Source organism: Lynx canadensis, chromosome C2 (genome assembly GCF_007474595.2).
Source record: "Lynx canadensis isolate LIC74 chromosome C2, mLynCan4.pri.v2, whole genome shotgun sequence".
Taxonomy (NCBI): Eukaryota; Metazoa; Chordata; class Mammalia; order Carnivora; family Felidae; genus Lynx; species Lynx canadensis.
The window spans coordinates 115,209,747-115,220,017 of NC_044311.2; positions in this window are offsets into that span (position 1 = coordinate 115,209,747).

A 10,271-nucleotide genomic window follows, 5' to 3' on the forward strand; every position below is an offset into this window, starting at 1 on the left:
GACAAGAAACATTGTTTTCTTTCATGAAAGGTCAAAGCCATAGTTTAGCCAAAAATATTTTTCAGAATGTACTCAATGTACCAGGATTAATAAATATTTTAGAATAAAAAAATAAAAGAGAATTTCAAAAATAGATTGAGTGACAGATTAAACCAGCTAACAAGAGAAATAATAGAACAATAGATACAAAGGACTTATCCATAAGGTACCTCAAAAAGCATAAAAAAATAATATTAAAGGTTAAGAGACATGGCAAATTGAAGAAAAAGGGTTATGGCATGTTTAATCAAAATTCTTAAGGCAATAATGGAGTGATTGAAATCAGAAAAAAAAATTCTATGTGATGAGGCAATACCTCAAAATTTACAGAATTATTGAAGTCTACCAAATACTCTGATCCAAGAATCCCAAGGACACCTTCACTTATAAACAAAAATAAATTCATATTAGGAACACTATGGTAAAGTAAAGGGCAGTGTGGTAAGGAGACAGTGGGAAAGACAGAAGCTAAAGGAAACTACTATTGGAATAAAAGCTAATGTAAGAATGCAAAATGGAAGCCAGGGGAAAGTGTGATATTGTCTACAATGTGCTATGAAAAACTAGCTTTCCACTCAGAATTCTATATCTGGAGTCCTTAACCTTTAAGAATAAGTGGAAAATAAAGCTATTTCCACCCAAACAAAAAATTGAGAAAGTTTATTGCCAGTAGATCTTACCAGAGAAAATTCTAAAGTATATACTTCAGTCAAAGAAAGTAATTCCAGGTAGAAGGGCTGAAGGAAAAAAAAAAAAAAAAAAAAAAACCACAAAAAACAAACAAAAACAAACAAAAAAAACCTACTGGAAATTAAGTGAGTCAGGAAGGATATCTGGTCAAAGAATATTTACATTTTTATGCATTGTCTTGATTTTGTTTTAAGAGATGCTAAAGCATTTGAGTGCTAATGGAAAGGATTGAATACTGGGAGGACAAACTGATGTAATATGAGCTAAGAGTGTTAAGTGATTATAATTTAGAAAACAGATTGTACATTTAGAAGTAGAAAGCATGTTTTCTGATTTGAAAAAAAGAAGACAAACAGGTTATAAATGAATGACTTCTCTTCTCCTTTCCTTCATTTTCTTCTTCTTTTTTCCCTTCCTTCTTATCTTTCTTTTCAACCTGTGAGGTAGGGCTAGGAGTTCAAAATAAGAGAAAGAAGAAGGCTGTGGTTTGAGGCAAGTGAAGAAAGTACAGAAGAGGAGGACAGCAAACATTCATGAGAAGAAAGAAAATTGAGAACTACTAAATTCTTTTGGTTCTCTCTCTTGCCTTTTTTGTCCACCGCTGTCTTGGAAATTTCTTACAAATTCTTGTAACTGTTGTTCCTTAAATTACTAGCTATTCTATCTTGTAGCACTGGTCTTCTTTCCAAGCAGGTATCTCTGATGTGAGTTCTGTTGTGGCTTTTAGACTCTGTTTCACATTAATGCTATTTCCCTCCTTGAAAGCATTCAGTGGTGGAACCAAATTATCTACAATACAGCCAATCTCCTTTCCATAATGTGTCCCTTAAATACATAAGATGCTTTTTTTTTTCTTCCCCTTCTCTTTGCTCAGTTTTTTTCTCTTGCCTGGGATTTCCAGTTCTTCACATCTCCACTTCTCATTAATAACCACCTAGTCAAAGGCCTTATTCTTAAGTAAATACATCTCAATGTCCAGAATTTTCTTGTAGAAACCAGATGCTATGGTGGTCAAAAATAATCATTTGGGTGTCACTTAATATTGGGTACAAGATTTCTGCTTGGTCACTTAATTTGATCTTGGAAAGGTTTTGGATTTATTTAAGCCTGTTTGTCATTAGTAAAATGTTAACAAGAGTATTTGCTAGGAATATGATACAGATTGCAATATATAAATTATGTATCTGGCAGATGGTTCAAGAAATATTGGCTATTTTTATAAAAGTTACAAAATATATTTATTTCAGTTTGTATTCTTCAATATGAGCATATTTACACATGTGCCTCCTTCCCTATTTCTTCACTTCCCACTGGATTTCTTATTAAAAATATACCCCATTAATTCTGGGGGGAGGGAGGCAGTACAGCAATCAATATCTTTAAACTGTATTCCTGGACTCCTACCCACTCATCTCTGACTAGGTTAATTTTACAATGAATTAAATTTGGGAAGCTGGTCTGAATATTTTCAGCGATGAATGAATTGTTAAAACTGTTCACAGAAATATTTACCAAAAATGAGAATTGATGCCCTTTATCCCTTTACTACTTCTACAAATATTGATTTAAACCCAATTAAAAAGAACTGGGGTATAATGTTATTTATATAAACATATTATATAGACATTTTTAATAGATACAAGTAATTTTTTTTAGAACAAGAACATGAAGATATGGTAGTATATTTTCACCCTTGACTCTAATGATAATTTGTTAGGTTTTTTTTAATAGGCAATGGCATCCTTAATTATCAAACACCTCCTTCAAATATAAAATATAAAAATTGCTTATATTTAAACTGTTCAAGTGGTTACTAAAATTTCTTACTATATGAGTTAAAAACCTCTAGAATTAATTTTCCACTACAACTACCATTGAAATATGTCCTATTGTAATATTCAATATATATGAAAACCAAACTGAGTTATCCTCTAGGAAAAAAAATACTTTGCCATAAATATGTGTACACACACATCCACACACACTCTACTACCGCTACTATTATATATTCAATAACAAAATACTGAAATCCTCACTTTCTTTAGAATGAAATGTTTGTATTCTCCCTATCTGTTAAAATCATACTGAAGGATTCACTTAAAAATAATAACTTACTCCCATTTCTGAAATTAGGTATTTTTTTCTATATTTTTAGATAAAAAATGTGTATATTTAAGGTGTGTACCATGTGATCTGGTGTATTTATGCATAGTGCAATGATAACTACAGGAAAGCTAATTTACATGTCATCTTCTCATGTAGTTACCATTTTTTTGTGTGTGATGAGTACACCTGAAATCTACTCTCTTAGCATATTTTCAGTGTTGGGTACTATAGTAATGTTTTAAATCCTATCTTATTTTCACTCAATGCTAAGATTTATTTTTTGTCTTTAAAAATAATCATTTTGAATGTGTGTCTTTTTGAGTAACTAAAAATGTCTTTACTATTTGCAATACAATAATTTTTTTTTTTTTTAATTTTTTTTTTTCAAGGTTTTTTTATTTATTTTTGGGACAGAGAGAGACAGAGCATGAACGGGGGAGGGGCAGAGAGAGAGGGAGACACAGAATCGGAAACAGGCTCCAGGCTCCGAGCCATCAGCCCAGAGCCCGACGCGGGGCTCGAACTCACGGACCGCGAGATCGTGACCTGGCTGAAGTCGGACGCTTAACCGACTGCGCCACCCAGGCGCCCCTCAATACAATAATTTTTATAGGCAATGCTATTATTGACAACACTTAACATGGCCTACAATACATAAAGATCTATTACATATAGCTCATTTTATCTTTATCTACTCCTTAGAACTGTTTTAAATCTCAAAAATACTTTAAATGGCATTTATATCCTGCAAGTGCAAGTAAGTTCCATGAGTAGCATAGAATTTTATCAACACAATGAAATGTGAAAATCCAAACAGTGCTATCAGACTTTATATTAGACTATATGGCTCACACCCAACCAATCAAAATAGACGATTGTATAATAAGATAAATAGGATAAGTTAATATTTCTATGCTCTATAATGAAAACACTACACATTGTTAAATGAATGTGTAAGTAAAATCAATAATAAACACTATAAATTAAGTTCTGACAATTAGTAGTCTGTTCTTACTAAAGAAGTGGTGATAAATATTAATCATGTCACTAGGACCTTTACCTTGACCAATTAGGGTAATTATTTTGTTGAACAAGTCCTTATCCTAGTTGATTTAGTCTGCTTTCAAATATCTCTTATTTGCTCACATACCTATTCAAAATCTTTAAGTACTTGTTTAAACCTCAATTTCTGGGAAAGTTTCTGCTTCTGTTCAATATTTTCTTTTTTTTTTTTTAATATTTTTTTTAATGTTAATTTATTTTTGAGAGGGAGACAGACAGACAGACCATGAGTGGGGTATGGGTAGAGGGAAAGGGAGACACAGAATCTGAAGCAGGCTCCAGGCTCCAAGCTGTCAGCACAGAGCCTGATGCAGGGCTCGAACTCAGGAAACCCGCGAGATCATGACCCCAGCCAAAGTCAGACACTTAACCAACTGAGCCACCCAGGTGCCTCCCCTTTTAATATTTTCAATGACTTCTGTCTTTTGTCGATTTTTTCTGTAACTACCCTAAACTCTCCGTATGGATTAATCTTTCTCTTTGTGTGATGTCACTACTATGAGATCAGAAGTTATCAGAAAGCTGTAGGACAGAATAGTCACTTAAAAATTCTTTAAGAAGGAAGAGTCAATATCTGCTTTGAGTGGAGTCAGAAAGTTCTCTCTCATTTACTTCATACAGTGGAACTTCTCATATAACAATAATTGCTAGCCTTTGTGTGGTAGTTGTGGTTTTGATATTTAATTACCTTATGTCAAACATCCTGTAATACTATATATGACTGTTTATTTTCTATGATATTCAGAACATACTAGGCAATGTTGTGTACTTCTTTGCAACAGGGATTATCCACTTAATAAAGATAATATTTTATTTATTTTTTTATTTTTTAAATTTTTTTAATGTTTTTTTATTTATTTTTGAGACAGAGAGAGACAGAGCATGAACGGGGGAGGGTCAGAAAGAGAGGGAGACACAGAATCTGAAGCAGGCTCCAGGCTCTGAGCTGTCAGCACAGAGCCCGACGCGGGGCTCGAACTCACGACCGTGAGATCATGACCTGAGCCGAAGTCGGACGCTCAACCGACTGAGCCATCCAGGCGCCCCTAAAGATACTATTTTAAAAAGTTTAGTTTATGGGCTCAGTTTATTAAGTGTCCAACTCTTGATATTGGATCAGGTTATGATTCCAGGGTCATGGGATTCTTAAGATTCTCTCTCTCTCTACTCTGCCCTGTCCCTCACTTGTGCTCACTCTCTCTCTCTCTCTCTCTCTCTCTCTCAAAAAAAAAAAAAAAAAAAAAAACAAAACAACAACAACAACAAAAAAAAAACCCAAAACCAAAAAACAAACAAAAACAAAAAACAAAAAACAGTTTGTTTTTATTGTTTACTAATTCAGTGTTACTATGACAAAAAAGATGAAAAGGTATATTGGGAACTTTTTCCTACTGTTACCTGTTCTTATTATTTGTTGTCTAAGTATCTTTTTTTAGTCCTTGAATTTATCCCAAGTAGCAAAAATTTCTGTCAACACAACAGGTAATCCGTGGCACGGCACCTGAGTAAAAATGAATAAATTAATAAATAAATCTGCATTGTAAAACGTTACTCTGACTTTATACTTTGAAACATACATTTTCAGTAATGACTACACTGTAAAAGACTTCCCTGTGAAAAAGGAAGACAATCATAATTTTTCAAATGTCAGTTTTATTCTTGTGTAACAATTACTTTCACTGACAGAAAAACTACTTTATAGAACTCTGAAATGTAGTCAACTTTTGTTTAACTCTTGGTGGGAAAATCCTAACAGGTATATAGAGCACTTCTTTTAGGAACAGGATTACCTCTTCAAAAGAAAGAATTTTCTCCTAGTATCACTTTTTATTTACAATATTGTGAAGACTTTAGAAAGTTGCTTGTATCTTCTTTTTAAATCACAAGCTGAAAATTTTTTCCCATTTTTTTGTGGTAAAATATACATAGCAAAATTTACTATCTTAACTGTTTTTAAATGGTAATTCAGTGGTATTATGTATATTCATATTTTTGTAAATACAAAATTGCTACCATCTTTCTACAGAACTCTTTTCATCTTGCAAAACTAAAATTCTGTATTTGTTTAACACTACCTCTCCATCACCTCCATTCCTCCTTTCTGCTCGCTCCTTCCTTCCTTCCTTCCTTCCTCCCTCCCTCCCTCCCTCCCTTCCACCCTTGCTTTCACCTCTCTCCCCTGTCTTTCTCTCCTTTCGTTCCTGTTCCCCTAAGCCCCAGACTCTGGTAATCACCATTCTACTCTTTATTCTGTTGCTATGAGTTCAGCGGTTTTTTTTCTCTCTCTGTAGATTTCACATATAAATAAGATTATGCAATATATATCTTTTGGTGTCTAGCTTATTGCACTTAGCATAATGTCCTGCAAATTCATCCACGTTGTCACAAATGGCAGGAAGTCCTTCCTTTTTAAAGTTGAATGAGATTCAATTGTGTGTATCTTTCACTGTCTTTATCCATTCATCTGTCAATGAACACTTAGACTGTTTCCATATCTTGGCAATTGTGAGTGATGCTGCAATGAACATGGGAGTGTAAATATCTCTTCAAGATCATGGTTTTAATTCCTTTTGATAGATTTCCTTTCCCATATTGTTTGATTACTCTGTTGAAGTTTTATGAGAATAACTTTTATTTACAAATTGTTCTGAGCACAGAACATACATATATATGTGCATATATGCACATGTCAGTATGTATGTTCACATATAAACATATTTTGGAATGCATTAGGTTTATTGAAGAAAGGAATATAAGAATGTATGTGCTAAATGTGTGTGCAATTAAACATTTGGACCAATGTTAATATAAAATGTGAAATGTTTCAGGGGCACCTGGGTGGCTCCATTGTTAGGCTCAGTTCAGGCCAGGATGTTATGGTGTGTGAGGTCAAGTCCCATGTTGGACTCTACACTGGCAGCACGGAGTCTGCTTGGGATTCTCTCTTTCCCTTTCTCTCTTCCTCTTCCCTGCTCACACTCTTTCTCTCTCTCAAAAATAAATAAACTTTAAAAAAAAAGGTGAAATGTTTCAGTAGATTAGAATCTTGCCCAAAACAAATTAGTCATTTTATATTTTGTAGTTCTATATTGAAACCATCAAAATAGCATTATAAACAGAGATAAACTACTATTGTGAGCATAACATAAAGCATAAGAATGTTGAATCACTGTGTTGTACACCTGAAACTAATGTGTGTGTGTATATATACATATTACATATATTTTATTATGTATATATATAATGTTTTTCAATTTTATATATTGGTTGAAATTATCCTTATTTTTAAGTATCTAGAATCAAGTAAATTGTTGATAGTTAAAATACTAATTGTTATGTTAACAACAAAGAAAATTTTATGGGTTAAATTGCCGCTAACATGAGACTTAGATTTGATCTCAATAGACTGACTTTTATGTTTATCTTTAAGCCAATTTGCTATGTGGCTTTAGTATATATCAAATCAGGTTCTCAGTTGGAAAGAACTCATGAACAAAGCAATATTAGTTTTAGAAAATATTTGAAAAAATAATTTGATTATTGGATGAAGCCTTTGTCTATCAAGAGAATTATAAAAAATATGTTCTTTATTCTTTTGAAAATTCAAACAATTTAGATGTATAGATGTTAGAATAGTGGTGAAAACAAAGCTGTTCTACATCCTCCTATTGTCACTGTTCTAGATCTCTGAGAAGTAAAAGTCAGAAGACTGCATAGTAAAAGTAGGACACACTGCAGAACATTGAAGGAAAAAAGTTGCCAGGTGATATTAGCAGATTTATGTAGCATTTTTATTAAGAAAAAGCAATTTTTATTTAGTGAATGTCAACAAAATCCCTAAAATGTGGTAATTAATGTTCAGAGAACTATGAAGTTCAAGTCTGCAGTAGACATCTATCGTGTGTTTTGTTTGTTTTGTTTTTTTTTTTTAGTGCTTACCTGGTGTTTCTTTACTTTTGACCACAGGGATTGGTCCAATGTGGCCTAAATTAATCAAACCAGAGCTATCTCTGGAGAGTTGACAGATTTCAGGGAAGAGCCTACATTATGAATTTGCTGTTTGAAAATAATGTGAAGTTGGACTGTCAATGGCCATGATGCTTGCTACCTGGTATGAGTTTATCTGAGAGATGGAGAGAGTGAGACCAGATGACATTGTTTGAGTCCTTGTATCTATCCATCTGTATCTAAAGTTAGTTTTGCCTTAGACGTTTCAATCATGTGAGAGAATGTTTCTACTTTTGCTTAAGATCTATTGAATTAAAATTCTCTCATTGCAACTGAAAGAAACATCAATTTATGACTAATACATGTAGAATAAACCTGAATAGAAACACTTTCTATAAAGGAAAATAATACTTCACAGACTATTGCCTATAATTTTTTGAGGGCTATGTAGTCTCAGCAGATTAAAACAAAAACAAAAACACCTTATTTAAATGAAGTTATGGATCTGAATTCTGCTTATCTCATACTGATTTTTCTTCTTGTTTTGACAAGATTCTGTCTAATTTTGCCATATTACTTAATCCTAAAATGATTGTTTCCATGTAGCAGAAACAGTATGAAAATCCGATTTCTCATACAAAACCAATTTTTGGCAAAATTTCTTAAATTTTTTTATTGTCTAATCTTTTTACAAAATTGTTGTGTAATCATTTTACATTGTCTAATCTTCATGATTTGTGTTGCACTCCTACATGCCCCGTGCTAAAAACCTGCTTCCTATTACTTATTACACTGGAATGGCATATGCATGGAATTGCTGCTTTCTCACTCACAATGATTATTTTTAATCTCCTTTTTCTGTCTTCAGTTACAATGTAATTTTGTTGATACAACTAGTTACTTCAAGATTGACAACAGAAAAAACAACCACTCTCAAACAAATCTGACTGTGTGGTACTTTTTCAGAAGATAATAATTTTTTTTTATGGTTTTATAAGAATTTGTTTGCTTTCAGAAATTATTCCATGTAAAATATCCTGGGGTCACACATATTCAACAGATGTGACAAAGTTACCATGGTAAATGGATGTTCTCAATCATGTTCAAAGAACAATTACAGTACATTTTTATACAGATCTTAGTTTCAACCTAGATATAAGTTGATAATGTCAGAAAAACTTCAGGAAGTAGAGATAGGGATGCAGAAGATTGTAAAATCATCTAAATACTTTAAAAAATGGGGCAAAGAAAATAACGAAAGGCAGAGAAAAAAGGTTTCAACAAAAATAAGGGAAAGTACTGAAGTTACTATGGAGACTAAGACATATGTGAAATTACTCAAGACCAGAATAAGTGTAAACAAGGTAAAAGTCGAGGGATTTGCTCAAAAGGAATCACTTGGGGAACTTTAACTGGCTTATTAAAAATCCCCTTTGTACTTCAGTACTGCAAAAAGGAGAACTGAAATGACAACAAAAAGGGTTCTAGTTGAAAAAATTCTCAAATTGTCACAAGAAGTAGCTCACAGTAAGAATTGAAAATTTTGAGAGAGCCTGAATGACTCATGGAATTAATATAAAGATATAGATATTTTTTAAATAAATTGATCAATGTTCCTATCATTGTGCTTCCATACTGTGCAGTGACTTACTTGTCTACATATTTTTAGACCCTTGAAACTGCATGCTTATTGAAGAAACTTTATGCGTTGTTCTTGCTTCCATATTAAAAATGTCTTTTGTTTGTTTTATAAAAGATATTTTTATTATTGAATTATCTTTTCACTTTTTCATAACAACCTTTTTTAAAAAAAAAAATCAAAGTATAGTTGACATTCAGTGTTATGTTTCAAATGTCCAACATACAAATTTGACAATTCTACACATTAGTCAATGCTTACCACAGTAAGTATGGTTACCGTCTGTCACTATATGACATTATTACAGTATTATTACCTATACTCCCTATGCTGTATTTTCATTTCATTGACTTATTTATTTTATAACTAATTTATATCTTAATCCCCTTCACCTGTTTCACTCATCCATCTATCACCTCCCCTCTGAAAATAACCAGTTTGTTCTTTGTGTTGAAGGGTCTATTTGTTTATTGTTTATTTGTTCATAGGTTTTGATTTTTAGATTCCACATGTAAGTGATAACATATGGTACCTGTCTTTGTCTGATTTATGTCACTTACCATAATATTTTCTAGGATGATCCATGCTGAGACAAATGACAAGATCTCATTCTTCTTTATAGTCAAGTAACATTATATATTATAATATATGTATAATATAAATACATATGCATCCATTCATGTATTGATGGACACGATTTGCTTTCATGTCTTTGCTATTGCAAATAATGTTGCAATACGCATGGGGTTCATTTATTATTTCAAATTAGTGTTTTCATTTTCTCTGG